Source organism: Anopheles stephensi, chromosome 2 (genome assembly GCF_013141755.1).
Source record: "Anopheles stephensi strain Indian chromosome 2, UCI_ANSTEP_V1.0, whole genome shotgun sequence".
Taxonomy (NCBI): Eukaryota; Metazoa; Arthropoda; class Insecta; order Diptera; family Culicidae; genus Anopheles; species Anopheles stephensi.
The window spans coordinates 53,721,927-53,741,059 of NC_050202.1; the positions used below are offsets into that span (position 1 = coordinate 53,721,927).

The 19,133-nt window shown below is 45.7% G+C and overlaps 1 protein-coding gene across 2 annotated transcripts in view; it reads left to right on the forward strand.

The window, feature by feature from the left end:
• Nucleotides 1-1,194: 1,194 nt before the first annotated feature.
• LOC118502680 overlaps nucleotides 1,195-19,133 on the forward strand; it is a 160,303-nt gene continuing 142,364 nt past the window's right edge. The window contains exons 1-2 of one of the 2 annotated variants that reach the window (XM_036035189.1): nucleotides 1,195-1,338; nucleotides 1,691-1,787. The gene's annotated coding sequence lies outside the window, so the exon portion shown is untranslated. The remainder of the gene's footprint in view (nucleotides 1,339-1,690; nucleotides 1,788-19,133) is intronic. The other variant, XM_036035188.1, reaches the window with a different exon arrangement.

Here is a 19,133-nt window from a genome sequence, read left to right on the forward strand (position 1 = left end):
GTGCTGCGTCGGTTGTTCCCGGCACCGTCAGCACTCTTGCTTGTAGAACATCGATGGTCCGTTCAATCGGTCGAGAACGTCGGTGGCTCGAGCGATTAAGCATCGTCAGTGGGCTTCTGATCATGAATAGCTTATTGAATCATCTCGTCAAGATCGATGTACATAGTCAGTTTTTTTCGTCCAATTTCTGGAGTCTTGATTTTCAACAGCTTACTGACCTACTGCGATCGATCGGTGGCAGGGTTATTAGACGATCATGAACGCCTTTGTCAAGGACACGTTGGTTGCGATGTTGGCAGCAACAGTGCTAGATTTTGCGATAGCTGACTGGGTCGCTGCAGTAATGCAGGCCGAATATCATTGCGAGAATGGAGCTTCCAGCTTTGACCTAAACACCCGTTGAGGTCAATGCTACCTACTGAAGGTAGATATACCTCGTGGGGGCAGTTATACTTAGTGAGGGCGCAGCATCAAAATAAGCGTCCCAGTGATAAAACTATTAGCTAGTGAAGTGGCTAACGTAGTCTCATTATAAATGTTGCCATTTATAACTTGGGCAGCAAACTTCAATATCCAGATGGGAAGTGTCATTCTCGCTCTTAAATTTTACTTCTATATTACTATGTACTATTTAATAAGAGCAGGAATCTGTAACTGTTAACATTTCTTTTGTTCGTTCAGATGCATTTTGATGCACTAGAACCCCATAAGCTTTTCTTTCAATCCTTTAAAAACAGCTCGAACAACGTGAAGCAACAAATGCGTTCACAATGCTTTTTGTATTACCATTGCCTCAAGCACGCATCAAAGTATCGCAATCTCCATCATCTACTGGTTAGTTGTATAATTTGGGACCGAGAGAGCCGGGATGACCATGAAGCCATCTACGAGAGTAACTGCTCGAAAGCGGAACAGCCAAAGAGACGCGTCCCGCTTTTTTCGAGCAGCGCGATTATCCGTGCCGTTGCGTACGCTCGGCTCTCACAGTTTACGCTCTCTCTCTCTCTCTCGTTTCGTGTGGAAAATTCGCGTTCAAGGATGCGAAAACTGTCCACCTTTCCCACCGGGGATCGGGCTTCCCGAACCACCCGAACCAAAGAGCGGCTCGGAGGGTTTTCCACGCTAAACGGACGAACTTTGACAGTTCTCGCGGACCGTTCGTTGGGGTTCGGTTCGGTCCACCGTTCGCGCACCGTTCGGCGTTCGGTTTGCGTGCCCGACGGCAGGTGCTCTAGTTTTGTCCGAACCGTACACCGAGCCGGATCCGTTGACGCGGCAGAACGCTAGGAAAAGTTTCACTGCGTAACCGATACGCCAGAAAGTGTCGACAGAAAAAGGGTACGACGACGGGGCCGTTTTTTCCCCCTCTTCTTTTTCTCTTTTGGTGTAAATCTACCAGCCAGGACGCATTTGTGCCAGGTCACGGTCTGGCCTCTGCGATACACACACACACACACAGTTTGCCATTATTTTTAGTCGGATTAACGTGCGACGTCGGAAAACGTTGCGATGGGGCCAGCAACAAACTGACAAGCACCTTGCGAAGGGTGGCTTTTCTGTGTATGTGTTTGTGTGCGTGTCAGTGTATGTGTGTGTGTGGTGCCTCTAGCACCGGTATCCATTTAGCAAGTGTGTCTCACGGGTGCTTCAAGTCTCTTACCTAACCCTTTTTTTCCGGTGTACTGGCCAGCTTGCTTTTTGTGCGCCGATGAAAACCGAGAAAATCGTCCTGTCGAACCTGTCGAGTTAAACGGTGTTGGGAGTCATTGCTCCTACAAAAAGGAAAGGTGCGTGTACCACCAGCCAGGTGGCATAAGTGGTGTGGTGTGCGTTAGCTAGTGCCAACGGAAAGCCAATGGAGGGGGCTAATGTGCGATGGTGACCGGAAGTGCGTCCGGGAAATTAGTCATCGCCACCGTTCCGATTTGGCCAAATACCATAACAAAGCTCAATTAGCGCAGTCACGGATTAAGGCCACACCAGTTTAGTGGCGTGTGAACGAACCGCCCCCCACCATGTGTGTGTGTGTGCGCGAGTGTATGTGTGCCACCAGTTCATGTATGTTTATGTGTTCCGTGATCGGAAGCCGAAGACGCAGAGAACGTGCTAGCCGTGCTCCTAGCACCGTTTTGTGGTGGAAAATTATAAGAAAATCATTCGAAAGGGATTAACTTCAGGCTTTTGAAGTTGTGCGTGGTGTAATCAAACGGAAACGCTCCAAGGAATTCGTAAATTGAAACAGTTTTCAGAGCGAAGGAAAAGGTGACATCAACGATTTTCTGCTAACAATGATACTCAAATGTGAACACAGATCTTTAAAGTATTTGAAGTAAGAAAATCTATTCATTAAAACTCATTTCTATTTTCGTGCAATACGTAAAACCCTTTTGAAAAATTACCAGCGACTTACTACCAACGCTCATTGCTCCCCCGGAAAGGATTAAAAATGGGTTTCCTGACGCGTTTTTCCAAATCTTTTTTTTATCTCCACTAAAACCCGTGCGGTACCGAAATGTCAAAAGCAGCGTCCCACCACCGGGTGGGCACGATGAATAATGTCAGTTTAAATGTTGCAACATCTACACAACGGCACGCAACACGGCAGTGGTCGCGATCGATCGTAATGCCGCTGAGGTCATGCCCGGGTATGGACGGCAATGGAGCAAATGTAGTAGCGAGTGAAACCTTTTAGCTGTGAGTTACTTCTGTTCCATCCTATTTAACTTATCGGTTGCTGCCTTGTCACCGGCTAGACAAATACTACCAAAACACACAGGCAACAGTAGAAGAAGAAAAAGATTTCCCCTAAAAAAAGGCATCTGAGCCCGAGAACACACAGGTTGGAAAAGTGTTCCTTTTGCTTCAAACAAAACCTTAAGTTGGAAGCTGTACTTTACGGTGCTCTCCGGCTGACGGCTGAGATTCCATTCCACGTGTTTTCCTTTCTGCATTTTGCACCCAGCCCATGTTGTGTGATCCTGGCCAGCGCCAAAGTACACAAGCTGTCACAAAACTCACCGTAAGCTCGTCACAAATCATTTTCGCTTCTTGTTCTCTACCTTCATTCGTCCGTACGGTTTGGGATAAGATCTGTAAAATAGAGCGAGCCTGGAAGTGTGAGTGAATTTCCACACCTCAAAATTAAAGAAACAAAACCAACATCAAACACGCGATCGTGCGCGTAACCACAGGTAGGTTGCTCCGGCTTTAATCGCTCTGGTTCGCCTTGACGATGACCGTGGAACAGGTGAATTAATGGTCTCCTTAAGCCGAATCGCCCATTTGAGCTGCCGGTGTGGTGTGCTGGTCCACCGAAAAAGCAAAAAACACACCCGAAACCGGACATGAGCACCTTTTCGAAACGGGCAGGCTAAATTATCCGCTTGTTCACGCCAGGCCAACACCGCCATCGGTCCGAACGCCGAACGCACATAAAATGCCTAATATACTGTGCGACCCCGGGAGCAACACCGGTAAGAAGGGAACCTTTTTTTTTTGTAGGTGTTTGCCTGACGTGGGAAATTTTGTTTCATTTTCACCAAGTTTTTTTCGTTTTTTTTTTTTTGAGAAGGAAAAATCAATTTTTGCACAGGAAAATTGGGTACAGTGCGAATGAAAGCGTACAAGAAGGAAAAGAGAGAGAGAGCGAGCGAGAGCGATTATACGTGTATGTTTGTGTGTGGTTATAATACCTCCAAATCAAGGTACAAAAAACATGAACGCAGTGAGCGGTGAAAAGCGGTTTCTGGGTTTCCCTGTCCGTCAGACCCGAGTCCGGGCAAACCGTGCAGCCCAAAACCAACGCAGCAATACAAATCCCAACTCAAACGGTTCGCCACGCGAAGAATCCCGGTGGCCTCCACAGCAGGGAGCACGAAGCGGGCTCCACGCTGACAGAACGAAAAGTGGAAGGAAGAGGCAAAAAAAAAACAGAAGGAAAACTGCGAAGGAAAAACAAAACAACGTGCGGTGCGGTGACTATGCGACCCACTCATTGAAACCATGGCACGCTTTGATGTTGTTTTTAATTAGCGCGCTTTTCCGGTCCTTTCAACGGTCGGAAGGGCCCTCCCGACCCATGAGTCACCGCCGCGATTTTCCCCCATCCGGCTGTTGCTGACTCTGACGCCCGGCTGGACCGGCCGGAGCCACTCGTGATTCCTTTTTTATAGTCTCCTTTCAATAGTTTCTCTCTCTCTCTCTTCAACCAAACTATCCCCCCCTTCCTATCTGCTTCTTCCTTCTCTTCGCCTTTATTAAGCCCTCATCCCGGTCGTGTCAATTGACCGTCGACGGGCAGTGTGATTAGTGTGCCGGTAACCGGTTGCAGATTGGTGATACGCGATTTACGGTGTTATATCCCGCAAACGTGCTATTTCATAAACTGTTGTGCGGTCGACTGGATCCTGCGTTCCCGCGCTGAGGACCTCAAACACTGGATCCCGAAACCGGGCAAGATGTCTCTGTGCTCTCTTCCTGACCACACTCGGCGCACATAATTACGGATCAAGGCTCGAGGTTCATTAGTGCGACGGCCACACTTCATCGTAGTCCCGGGCAAGTCACAAGTCCAGCCCCACAAACGAAGGCATCAGTAGCACGGAACGGTTGCATACGGTTCGGTCGGGAAAGTACGGTGGGTGGGTAATTTGGCGTCGCATTGCGGGAAGAATCGTACTTCCTGGAGGCTATAATTCATGATGCCATTAGCCAGTGTGAGTGCTGTGAGTGTGTGTGTGTTTTTTTGTTTGATCCCGGCTGTGTCTTGGTCCGCTTTTGATTGAGATATTACCCACGAGCGGTAACGGTTCTGTTGGAAGAACTGCACGGCTCAACACGTAGACGATGATGGCAAAGAACGCCGACTTAATCACATGAATTGTTTGATAATCAAATGAGAAAAATTACAGTCATTTTTCCTCACTAGCTTCACGGGAAAATAGTTTTATTTATGGAGTAGAATAATGAAGTACCAGCCAGGATTCATGATATCTTCCTTTTTTGAGAGCTGTTTGATTGGGTTTCTTCCCTTCATCAAATTACCTTACCTAAGCGAATGATGTTTTGTATGAAAATATTATTTGATTGTATTGTTATGGGACAGTGCTTACCAAAAATTGATGCACTCGCGCCAATTCCCGGTAAGGGCAAATACACACAATAAACGGTCCTATTGTTGTGGGAAGCGACCATCATTAAGATCGTTTTTCGCGATTGTATCGTCCCGCTGGAGAAGGAAAAAAACCGTCGCTACCATCGCTTATGACCATTACGTTCATCTCAATTATGCTGCGGTCGACGGAAAGCAGGGCAGCACGATGGGTCCTGCAAAACAGACCGACAGACAAACAGCAACACTTGCAGGGAGTAACAGTCAGACAGTTTTCTTTTGATGCAAATGTTTATTATTCTTTGCCCATTGCCTGCTGTTCTTTGTTTGACCTGTGTTTGCGTCATTTGCGTCCTGCACAGTGGGGAAAAAGCTCGCGATTTAAGGCAGTTAAGCCAGGGCCAGTTTCCGCCAGGACCAGATGGAACAGATGAAGGAGGAGCAACTATGAAACTGAGCGCCTGGGATACAATATACATACTTGAATCCCAAAACTTCCATCACGATAGGCTATATCCCGGGCTGGAGGTTTTCTCTAATGCCTGGCAAGTTAATTTGTCACACAAAAAGGGTCAAACGGTGTTTGTTTCCACAGTGTTTGGGTGTGCGTTTGTTTCTGAAGACCTTTGCCAGTCGTTGCCCTTTATTTTACAGTTCAGCGCACATCCAGCAAACGGGGGGCAAAGGGTGACGCTAGTGCGTATCGGTGATACATCTTCTCGCATTCAGAAGGGCGCTGAAAATAACTTTGACTGTTAATCGCTCGAACCGCCCGAGCCCGGAAAAACCCTTGTACACGTCAAGCAGATTGTTTGCCCTTAAATTCCTCGTCGCAACCACCGTGCCAAGGTCGTTCGAAATAGCTTATGTCAGCAAACTAGCCGAACCGTAATCGTTTTCCAAACAGATCCTGAAATAACATTTTCACCCCCCATCTAACACATGCACGCACGCACACGCACTGGCAATTTGTTGCCGCCAATGCAATGGAGGCGCCTGGTGGTTCATTAGATCGGTCATACACTTTCATACCTTTTCATAGCGTCGCCGATGATGGGTGACGGCTGTACACCGATGAACCACATTGTCACGACACCAGTGGCTCTAGCTGCCCCTTAATACCCATCGGGATAGTGAAGCTTACTCTTCGAGCTGGGCGGGATAGAGAAGTGAGCGGATAAATCAACCCGGTCACAGAAGAAAGGAAGCACTGTTCTGTTTAATTTCCCATCGCCAACAACTGGAACGCAAATGGGGGAAGCAGCTGTGATTGTGTGTATGTGTGTGAGTGGGCTCCGTAGTTTTACTGCTCGATTCCTGGTTGACGCTCATCGGGAAGAAAATGAGAAATGGGTAATTATTTTCTGACAGGCCACAACACTTCGCCCCACGACCAACTCGGCTGGGTGACGGCCAAATTTTGGTGACCGGATGGGGGAGCTGGAAAACTGGACGGATGACTTATACGCCGGAGGTTTACATTGTCGGAGCATTAAGATAGCACAGTGTTGGAATTTACACATCGAATAAATGGGGTCCCCAGCCTTCGCCTCGGCAACTGGTTTGCGTGTGGGTACAAATTTGCATGTGAAACAAACCTTTACCGGCGACGATGAGAATAATGAGACCGTAATCTAGTCATTTGAATGGAAAACAGCTCCCGAACAGGGCATGTTTCGGTGCGGGAAAACCACAAGTAATGAGCGGGGCGCAGGGAGGGTTGTTTTTATTCAGGAAAATTACTTTCAAATTGTTCCACGATAAGAGTTACGCTTTTTGTGAAGACTGGAGAGGCCGCTTGGGTTTTGTGTAGCAGTAGAAAGCATGTTTTGTTATGCCTGTGAGAATGTAAATGGTATGGATTAACACCTGGTTCCACGTTGTTTTTTGTTTAATTTCTCATTGCTCACTAGCACCCTTGTGGTTGCAAACAAGGGTTTGTCTTTCATGCCTTGTGTCACAAACCAAACTGTGGAAAATTCCTTTAATTTATTACATCCTCATTAGGACTAAACATTATTTCAGTAATATTTAATACATATATTTTTAGGATTAAATTTAATGAATGAATTATTAAGTTGTTTTTAAACAATCCTTTTGTTTGGTAACCTTAAAAAAATCAGCATCAATTTGAGCTAACTCCTCAGGTGGTTTATGTATAACTAAAAAAAATGTTTGTTTATGACTGTATCAATGAGTTGGTTCTATAATGATTGGAAAAAGTCTTACAAAAGAGCTGTAATGAAAAAATCGTTAAGAGTTGCTGATTGGACCAGTTCAATCAGGTTAGCTGGTTTATCAGCTCAAAAAGGCGTCCGATTGCTGTGCTGAAATTTATGCCTTATAAGCACGCTTTAAGGTTACAAGGAACTAGGAGAATGCTAGATTGAACCTTCGGTGCAGTTTCGCTTCAAGACTTTCTGAGCTATGAAGTGTGTGATTGAACGTCGGCGATTTCGTCGGAGCTCTTACATAGTCCAACATAGTCCATTTTTCTGAAGATCAATAAGTGATTATTAGATTTTTTTTCTTATAGACATGGCAATTTATTTGACAATACGGCATATGTCCGTAGTAATTAATAAATATATTATTATTATTATTATTATTATTCTTTATTCAAATTGTTTGCCTCAAGGGCTTTACAAAGTCAATTTATCTTATAACTAAACATACATGACACACAAGGAGGATATAGGGAGCAGACAGAGATGGCTAGTGAGGAAAAGAAAAACAGATTTTAGGATAAAGAAGACAAAAGACGGGAGCGGAAACAATTAATGGAGATATTGTGGTCAAACAGATCACCAACCGAATTGAATGCTAGTAACGCGCGCATCCATGGATCGCTCTGGGAAAACCGCGTACGACAAAAAGGGATAAGCAGGGGAGGACGTACGCGTAAGCGATGGGAGGGGACATATAAAGGGATAGCTGCCAGAAGGGCGGGGGAGTCAATGTTGGAAAGTAGGATGTTGGCAATAAATAACTTGCGAGCATGACCATGACGATCTTCCAGCTTAACCAAACCCAGTAGCTGGCACCGCTCCGAATAAGAAGGTAAGGTTGTGCTGGGGTCGTTCAGTAAACGTCTAGCGGCTATCCGCGTGAATTTCCTCTGCACCCTCTCCAACCTGTTCATAGCGGTGACACCAGCGGGGGACCATACAACACTGGCGTACTCCAGGATGGGACGCACCCAGCAACAATACAGCGCTCTCAGGCATAACGGGTCTCGAATATCAGTGGACATACGAGCGATTAGACCCAACACCTTGCTAGCCCGCTCAAGGACCGAGTTGAGATGCGGCTCGAAGGACAATTTGTCGTCCAGCCACACCCCAAGGTCCCTGACCAAGGAAACTCGCGGAAGTGTTGAGTCGTAGAGCCGATACTGGTGTATATGTTTGGAAGAAGAGCGACCAAACGAAATTACACAGCACTTCGAGACACAAAGAACGAGCCCGTTGGATATGCACCAGCCAGCGAAAGCATCTATGTGGGATTGGAGGGAGCGGGAGTCGCGGGACGAAGACACAGGAAGATAAAACTTGACATCGTCGGCATACAACAAACAACCGTTAGGGGGAAGCGATTGAATGCAATCGGCGATGAAGAGTGAAAACAATAAAGGACTCAAGACACTACCCTGAGGAACCCCAGATTTGCTGATGAACGGGTCCGACAGAGCCCCATCGACCCTTACCCTGTACGACCGGTCCTTCAAAAAGGAACAGAGCCAGAGAAGAAGGGCTCCACCGAAACCCATTCGCTCGAGCTTTGCCATAAGCAATTGATGCGACAAACAGTCGAACGCAGCTTTGAAATCTGTGTAAATGACGTCAACCTGCCTACCAGCGGCTGTGTGCGGAAACAGATCGATCATCAACGACATAAGGTTCGACAGGGTAGAGCGTCTCGGCACGAAACCGTGCTGGGAGGATGGGATTAACGGGGAAACAATAGGAAGGATAGAAGAGTAGATTACAGACTCGAGGACTTTGGACGCTGCACAGAGGATGGAGATGCCTCGATAATTTAAGGGGGACGTCCGGCAACCTTTCTTAAAGACTGGGATCAGCCAAGCTGATCTCCAAAGAGAGGGAAAAACTCCCGTATCAACCGACCTAGAGAATAGGCGAATCAACACAGGAGCAATCACCTCTCTAGCGTCAATGAGTGCGGAAGAAGGGATGCCGTCAGGACCAGGAGAGAAGGAGCGCTTAAGCTGACAAAGTGCAGTGAGCACCATCTGTTCGTCGATATGCACCGAGTGAGCGTTAATATAGTCCCGAGGAACACTCGAGAGCCCGGCCACAAGAGACGCGGTAGAGTGGGTCGGATCAACAAAAAGACCCTCGAAGTGATGCGCAAACAAATTAGATATTTCCAACGGGGAGGAAGCAGAGCAATCGCCCAAAGACATATTTGTTGGAATACCGGAGGATCCACGTTGTCTATTGGCGTATCTCCAGAATGACCTAGGATTTGTATAAAGATGGGATTGAATGCGCGCGTTATGGGTACGAAGGCGGATCCTGTTATAACTGCGATGAGCAGATGCTGCGTATTTGAAGACACGCAGGTGAAAAGTGGAGCGGTGCATCCGATACGCACGAAGCGCACGCTTAAGATCCGCCTTAAGTGAACGAAGGTGTCTATCTGACCACAAGGGATTTGGAGGAGGGGTACGAAAGGGACAACACTGGGAGAGGAAAGACAAAATCACAGACGTAAACTTGGCTACTGCCTCGTCAATACTAGGAGCAGCGTCCAGGGAGCTCCAGTCGTATGTCGAGATGAGACGAGTAAATTTTCTGTTGTCGAGCTTCCTGAAGTTCAGCTCACGCGTCAAAACTAAACGAGACGGACGATCAGAGGGCGACGCGAAGACGGTGATGCACGTCTCCAATGCTGGATGATAAGCGTCCTCGGGAATAATCGTCAAAGGCACTCGGTGTACTGAATCACAGATCGCGGCTGCAGCGGAATTGCCAAATATCAGGTCCAGTTGACGTCCGTTACCGTTAGTTACCCCTGAGAGTTGCTTCAAGTTGTTAAAGTTCAGACCGTCAATGAACGTCGTATCCCGCTGCCTAAAATCGGAAGGATAAAACCACAGTTTATTATGGGGATCAGCAGTCCACGAGATGCCCGGCATGTTGAAGTCGCCAAAAATCATAATTTTATCTTCGGATCGCATGCGCCCCAGGACTACACCGATGCCCTCCATCAAATCATCAATTACAGATGAGGATGAGCTGCTGTATGGCGGAATGTAGATGGCTCCAAGGTACAGGTGCGAGGTCCCCAGGTTGATGCGAACCCACACCGCCTCCAACGATGCGCATGGTGACGAGATCGACGAGACCGCATGTTGTGATGAGCATGCAATAAGCACACCACCACCACGCGAAAGGTTGCTATTCCTGTTATTGCGGTCGCATCTATAGATGATAAAGTTTTCATCGAAAAGAAGCGACGATGGGATCGAATCATCAAGCCAGGTTTCGGTCAGGACACATATGTTATAGTCAGATTCAGCAAAGGCCTGGCGGAAGTTAATGAGTTTCGTGCGGAGACCCCGCACGTTCTGATAGTATGCATAAATTTTTTTCCTGGGCGCCGAATTATGCACGAAAGAATTGGTCCAATGTTTGCTGATGGGGACTACAAGTTAGTACTCTCTTACGCTTACTAGGGGGAGCGGGATGAGGAAGTGAAGTGAGTGGTGTAGCGTGGATCAGCGTCAAGTCCGAACTGTGTCCAGGAGAGGAAGGTGTGCTGTGGAGAGGCTGAGTGCGGTCGATGTAGGGAGCCTCTCTACGACGGTGTCGAGCGGCGATGAGAGAATTACTAACTGTTAACACAGGAGTATTGTATGGAGCCGGTGGACGTCTAACTGCTTCGTGATGAGTAGCGGTGATAAACTCTCTCACACGGATGCCAACAGGCCACGTTTCAGGGGAGAGAGCCAACTCACGACAGGAATCTGGAACACGCACTTTAAAAGATAGAGAGCGTCGAGAAGCTGGATCAACACCTCTAGCCAAGAGAGAGAAAGCGAGCACGTCCTCGGTGTTGAGACGGCGTATCACCGATGCTCTCACTTGGTCGGTCGTGATATGGTGTGCAACTCCAAGGAGGTGCAACCAAAATCTGCGAGGATTGCGCGCTTGAGTCGCTACTAGATTAGGTGACGTCACCGCATTTGTGCCCGATATTCCGACAAGGCTCGGAGCGGGGGTTTGTCCTGCGATCGCGGCATAGGAAGAAGGACGGTCGGTGCTAAGGATAGGAGGAAGCCTGATCGGAGAGGAGGTGGGCGCACCATGATCAGTACCTGGTTGGTGAGAGACATGAGTTAAGCCGGCCTTCCGAGGAGATAGCAGAGAGCGAATCTCACTAGTGAGAGGCTGCAGAATGGCATCTTTGAGCGACGAGACAATGGAATCTAACGCCGTCTGGAAGCCCGCTTGGAAGCTACCATCCTTCGTGGGCAATCTGCGGCGGTTTTCAACGGTTACCGTGCAAGTGGAACAGCTCCAGTGGACATTTTGGTAAGGGCTGATGCATTCTAGAACGGCGTCAGGAACTGAGGCGCAGCTTCTATGACAAACCGCATCACAAAAACAGCAGCACAGCACATCATTGGCCACGGAGGCATCTGCTGCACAGGCCGAACACACAGGAGCCATTTACACACACAGCGCAACACACAAGCCCACGGAATAAACAACAACAAACAGCTGAGCGACGCTAAACAAAATCGACCAAATTAGGACACAAACAACAACCGTTAAAGCAAGGAGATGGTAAGCATGGATAGAATGATACACAAACAAACGATTGATGCAGGGAAGCACAACGGACAAATAATTTTACACACAATTTTTTACGTTTTTTAGTGGAGCCGATACCAAACCTTACTTGCTCGAGACGATTTGACAGATCATCATATAAAATAAGTTGAAAATTTAAGGATCAAAAACAAAAATCATCAAATTGAGGCCAATCCTAGGTAGAGGTATTTTGAAGCTCCTGGATCACAATCACAGCAATAAAGCCACAAAAAGTCTTAGGGCATTTCCTGAATTTTCCAATCTAAGAACTTATGCCTCAAACATTCATGGAGTGGAGTAAATCGTTAAAACAGATCGGAGGACATCGAAGGAGAAAGCGCAATAATCAGAATATTTGATAAACTTTCAACTAGAACCGATTTTAAATTCAAAGTTAAGAATCGCTGCTCATGCATAAAATAACTTAAGCCGTGTTTTTCGGATCCTTTTTCTGAAACGTTTAAGCCTTAATGAAATCGATGTTTCCTACAGCAAAACAAAGATGGCAAAAAATCAATTCACATGACACCGAGAATCGACGAAACAATCTGGTAACATTCACCAGCGCCTTTTCGGAACCATTTTAATCTTCCGTTAAGGAAATGGATTTTTTTTTGTTGCTCTGTTCCTCCAAATATGTGTTTCCACCCATACACCTGCACGACAGCCGTGCTGCTTGTTATTTCCATTTTCTCCCCACCTAAGGGTGCGCAATGATTCCGTTTTACATTCTTGCCCTTGGTTTCGCATCACAATGACTTGCCCCATGCTAACGATTGTCACCCCAGCCACAACGCTTACACTTACGAACGTCAAACGAGTCGCTCGGTGTTGGGGTGAGGTCCTGAAAAAAATCTGATTCGAATGCGAAATTTACACCGAATTCAAGTGTCTCATTTATGCAAACTTACACACTTGTTACTGATACGATTTTTCACTTTGCCCCTGGAGCATCGAGGCGCGCACCACGTGTTTGGCCCTCGGTCGGATTTTTTTTTTTATGTTGCTTCACTGGCACGTTGGCGCCTGCTTAACACATTGTTGTCACCATTTTTCCCTCAAGAGGGCTCAAGTACACTGTACCGCGGGACCTTCCCTGCCGCCCACTTCGATACTTTGCAAAGCAAGACATGCTCTTGTGATGAGGACCAAACAAAAAATCGATGCAGGAAATCGTGCCACCGTGCCTGTGGAAGCTGCTTACAATCTACCGCACCCGTAGCATATTGCAGGTTGGCCGGGTGAAACAACCCAACCGTGGGAAATGGAGTGTGAAGTGAGAGAGAGAGAGAGAGCGAACGAGAAGAAAGAAGGCATGCCGGTGAATAGAGTGGAAACGTGCGAGCAAAAAGAATCCGATCCAATCTTCCCGTTAGCCCGAATCGGCAACAGGATAAGACGTTGCAAAGGGCCAGGGAACATGGGTTTATTGTAAATTCTGGTCGCGTATCACCATTCCCAAGAAACAAGAAGGTGGTGAAGGGAGACAGAGAGAGAAAGTGCTACGGGTACATCCTGTGCACAAGCACACGTGACGTAAGCAGCAGAAGGTTTTCAGGAACGCAAGCCAAACCCGAGCGCCTCGTCGACTGTTATTGAATCAAACCGGTACCGGAACGGTGAACCTCGAGGCCTGCCAGGCACCACGATCGACACTTGGTCGATTTCGCCATTGCCGCAGACCGTACGATGCTGAGCTGAAGGCAAAATATGTGACTGGCGGTCTTCTTCACCGTGCACATTTCAATTTCAACTACCTGTCTTGCAGTGCACGGCCTTCTTGCCGTTTTTTTTCCGGTGAATGCGACACACAGAAGCGGAAAGGGGTTGTCTGTCTCTTTCCTGGTGCATCGTGTGCATCTGCCCCTCTACCTTAACCGTACCAGGGTTGAGCGTTGGTTCTGAGGGTGTGCTAAAATATGACCCTGTCTTGCGATGCGCCAAGAAAATATGTCTTTAAGGAAAGTTGCTGACCCTTTTTTTTTGACACATCAGTTAATGTCATTGTCGGAAGATGACAATAAATGAATTAGAGGGACTTGAGTGACGTTGTTAAGTGACATTATGTTTTTTAAAGACATATTTTAATTTCACCATATTAAGCTAAAGCCTCGTGTTGGAGTGACACTTGATTTGACCAGCATGGACTTCAATTCATATTTGAGTATAATAGCTGGACGTCATATTTTTAAAAAGCCATTTTGTTCTTAAACATTTTTTCCCACGACTTGTCTATAAGACATGATAACTTCACTTAGGTATAAGAAACAAAACGACCAGCTTAAGATGAAAATTTATTTGAGTTCTTCTGCAGTTAGAAGTGCCTTGAGCTGCTTATTGCAAAAAATCAGCGGAAGATGAGCTGAAAAATATGGAGGAACTACTGTTGAAAGATTACTGTAAGAGATATTTGTTTTAATTTTTGTCTCAAAAATGTTCTTGAACTAGCTTTTGGATCTAGAATGAAAAATCATATAATCTCTCATAAGATGGCCCGTGTAACTCGTTAGGGCATTTTAGAAGCGAAACGTCACAACACGTAGAAAGAACACTGGCGTAAGGCATCATAGACCTACATCTCCGAACAATGTACCGAGAATTGCATACATTCAGGCGTTTATTTGAAACGAACACATTTAGGCTAGAAAATCAAATCATAATTTGTAGACTAAACTTTTGCTTGTTAAAATGTAATAAATTGCTCCAACTATGTTGCAATTACAAACTATTACAAACACATTATAAAAAAGCTTCCATCACGAACAAATTCCTTCCCATCAGCTTGCGATTTGGATGGATGTGCCGAGGAAGCAGAAACCACACTCACGGATACGAAAACTTCCAAACCGGAGCTATATCATTAAAATGTTCTATTTATTTTCCCTCGAAAGCTCAGCTCAATAAGTTAGTGGGCCCCAGCAAGTTTCGTTCCGGAAAAACATCCCTCAGACCCTGACCGCCGCGGTAACTTGCCATTGCAGCCACTGAGCACAGCTGAGAAGGTCTATATAATTTCAGCCCTCACCTCTACCATGTTTCCTACCGTCTGTCCGGGTTTGATAATGATGTTGCGATCCGAACGACTTTACCGAACGATAACTCGACATCCAACAAAACGGCACCGGCCACATTTTCGACAAGAGTTAGACAAAGTTCGAAGTGTGTGGCAGCGTAATCGTCCTCATCCGGGTTTCGTTTTAAAGCTCTGTCTCTGCTTCATTCCTGGCAGGGGAAAACGAGCCCCACACATACAACGAGGATAATCGATAGATTATTGACTTAAATGGAAAATAATGGAAAAGTTTCAATCGATTGCTCGCACGGCCATCCAACCACCTTCCGGGATGGCCTTTAGCCATCCGTCGTGGTTTCTACTAGCTAGTTCGACTAATTGGACTATAACTCACCGACACTCGTACGTTTTGCGGGTTGATTGGTGGAAAGGAGTTTCTTTTTTTGTTCGTTTTTGTTTTCAAAATTCGTTTGCTGGGCCACTCGCCATTTGGCCATTTCGCCAATTATTAATGGCGCTCAATTCGGACACCGGGATCTGCCAATTGAGAGAACAATGCTCGGAGCTCGAAACAGAAAACTAGTCTCTAGCCGAGAGAAAAAAAAAACACCAAATCAATCGCATCGAAAATGTCACTGACAGGTTTAAAATTTTACAACTTTCGCTTCGTTACGCTTCACTAATGGTCGCCAACCCAAGCGGGATCCCCGGGAAAAAGGGTTTTCCCCGCTGCTTGTGCCCTTTTCCACGCGCGGTGGGTTGTTTGGATTCGGTGAATTGTTACGAAGCGATTGAACCCGAGCTGCACAGCATGAACAAACACGATCACGGCACCATTATCAAGGGTATTCGTAATGAATTAATGAACAGGTCAGCTTGCCTCAGTAGGAGCGTATTTTTTTCCCTCTTTTTGGGTAGTGATTTGCTCCATCCATCCCACCACCGGGACCGGGAGGTCAGTGTTGCGTGGAAAGGATAATGGAAAGGCATTCTTAAGAGGCTTTCCATCTCTTCAACCTTTTTTCGTCAGGCGAGCACTCGCTCTCTCTCTCTCTCTCCGTCTCTCTACTCGGTGGGCAACTTTGGGTTCCATCAGCTTCATGAAGTAGGAAAGAAAAAAGACCAACCAGACATGCCTTTTACGTGTTACCGATTGCTCTCTTGGAACCTCTTCAGAAGCCCCGTCTTCCCGGGTCCCTTGTAGAACTGTGCCACACAAAGTCAGGTTCGGGTCGAGTTCGATCATCAGGTTTTTTTGGTTCGGAATGAAGATATTTGTCCAAAGTATGCTAAAGTCGACCACGGTTTCAAGTGCGTTCGGGTGGTCGGGAGGAACACAGACGCTGCGGCCGCTACTACTTACCTCTCAACAGCTGCCCGATTTCCCCCCCCCCCCCCGTTTCTTCACGTCCGATGCACAGCAAAAGAAGAACGAGCAGCAAATTAAAGTGCACCCGGACAGTGTGTTCGGAAAAGTCTCAAAACCCGTCCCGGCCGGGGTGTGCTGGATGCTGGAAGGTAGTTGAAAAATTATTAATGAGCAAAAAGAAAGAAAAAAAAAAACGGGGCGGGATTACTTGGCAATGCTCAATTAATTTCTGGCAAAATTTAAATGCTTGAGTGCTCTTAAACTCGATATTGTGCCACTCCATTTTGCGTGGTGCGTCTCACCGTTCCCTTTCGCTTACCAGCCAACGAAGACACAAAGATCGAGTTTTATCGACCTGCTTAAAGGTTTGGTCGATTTCTAGCGAGAGTGAGAGAGAGAGAGAGAGAGAGATAGAGGATGGGTGAGCCCTTTCTGGCTTCCATCTTCAATCAATTAAGCACGCATTTACGTTTCGGGGTTGAAGTTTTTCACCTTGTTTTCCCCACCAGTATGAAAACACTAAACTGCTGCTCGGAACACTCACACCAACACACACACACAGTTTAATGGTTTGAATTGAAGTAGTGACGTTAAAGCGCGCGCCTTGGATGATCAAAGCTTTTGTCTTCCTTCCAAAAGAGGCGAAATGCGATACTTTGTCGTTCGGGAGCAAATCTGTTTAACTTCGATTTAATGTACGCGAGCGGCCACGTGCGCCCGCTCACTGTTAACGATATCGGCGGATCGGATCGCTAATGATGAGTGCGCTGAAAGATTTCGCTGAAGGAACATTTAATGATTTTGTAATTCAATGCACGCACAAACATTTGATACTGTCCAGAGCTCGATGTTTTTTTTTTTGTGTGTGCCTTGGTCTTTGTCTCAAATTCACGCAATTTAAGTCAGGTTCAAGACACAAAAAAATACGGGACGCCTGGATGCCTTCCCAGTATTATAAAAGTGCACTTTGCGCACCAGATCTTTCCAGAAATAATAATTATATGAAAGTATAAAGTTTTACCACGCGCCGGTCAGTAAACTGAGCAGCCAATTACGTGGGGGGGGAGCGTGGAAGTTTTCAATCAATTTTGCGATCGGCAGGAAACTTTACATTTCCTGTCGGAACTTTTGAACCAAATTAGGGGAACGCTTCGAAACTTGGGTACGTTAAAGAATCTGTTCTTACAAGCTCATAAATCCATCCGCACGTCATCATCGATCGAGCGAACGGCTGGCAGCAAATAGCATTAGCGATAATTTAATCGAATGAAAAGCAAGCTCTTAATCTTGTTCCGGAAGCGCGAAATAGCTTCACCCAAACTTGCAATGTTTACCTAGAAGCTATCCCAATCCCTAGCAGTCTTCTAATCTGGTATTATTACACCTTGGCATCGATTGTTTGTAAAACAATTTGACTCCCCGCTACAGGATTAACCGTGCGAGATGTTTTCTAACTTTCAGTGCACAAGTCTATTAGCACGATTTCTGTTCGTTACGACCGCAGGTTGAAATGGTTCGGATAACGCTAAAACGCACTTACACACAAGAGAAAAAAAATCAGGAGACAGCAAAGCAAGTAAATCCCGTGACATTCGGTACGCCAGCTCGTTCGGAAGGATGTGCAGATAAACATTTCAACCGTTCCGTGGCGTCCGGTTGTTCTTGGTCGTTTGCTCTGTGTTGCTTCAGCAGTCGGAGTGCATTCTGGGAGACGTACGCAGCTTGCGAAGACGACTGCATCGGGCACGTTTAATGGGAAAACTTGTAGTGCGCGGAGAAGAAGACATGGAGCAGAAATCTTTCGTCCTTTCGACCAGAAGTTCTGCTAAAGATCAGAGTTGCTGTAGGTCAGCCACTATGGTAAAATTTCATTTGTTAAAAATGATTTTGTGCTGGTTAAAAAATTTATACCGATTTTTCCTTTTTAATGTAAAATATTCATTAGAGCTATAATAAAATTTGAATTGCAAGTTTGATTAAATAGTTATTACTATAACAGCTTTCATTAAAAGATTTCTATTTCTATCAGTACATTTAAACTCCATACCCTCTTTTTTACATTTATTACTGTAAAATTTATGCGAAAACTGGTATCACATTGTATTCTCTGCTTCAAACTATCAATTTAGAATTGCAGATTGTTATTGCTTAAATGAAATACATGGTTCATTCCTTGATTTTTATTCGGTCTAACAATATACTTTTCACTTAACAATTAGAAATTCTCTTGGATTGGGCTTTTCAACTAAGCTTGCCCTAGACTTCATTTCTTGTGGACTCCCTTTCCAGATCACCTGGATGTTCTTTTTTACAAATTTATCTTACTGGTAAAATGGAACGATATTCAATCTTTTATCGATTTCTGTTTCAATACATCAACTTATTGAACGTTGAAGAACCTTTTGAAAAAGATGTGACATTTGTGTACACTTTTTACTATTTAATTGTATCTGCGTAGCTTATCCTGTTCATTGCCTGGCTTACTTGTAATTGTACCTTGCTTTCAGAAGGAAACGTGTTGACTTTTACCTTATCTAACAAATCATCCTTAGTGCTTGGTTGTTGGTCTAGGCTACAACTTATTAACACGTGACTTCATTTGAAATAATATTTGGATTAGGTTCATTACTTCGATAAATATATGTTTACGGTTACAGCCTACCGGGTTTTGATCTGTATAATGTAAGAGTAAAATCATGAGAAGTATTTCAAACGATTAGTGGAATATTGTTGGACTTGTGATACTTGTATTGCTAAAACTTGTATTGCTCGCTTGCCTTTCACTTGCAGTTGCGCTTG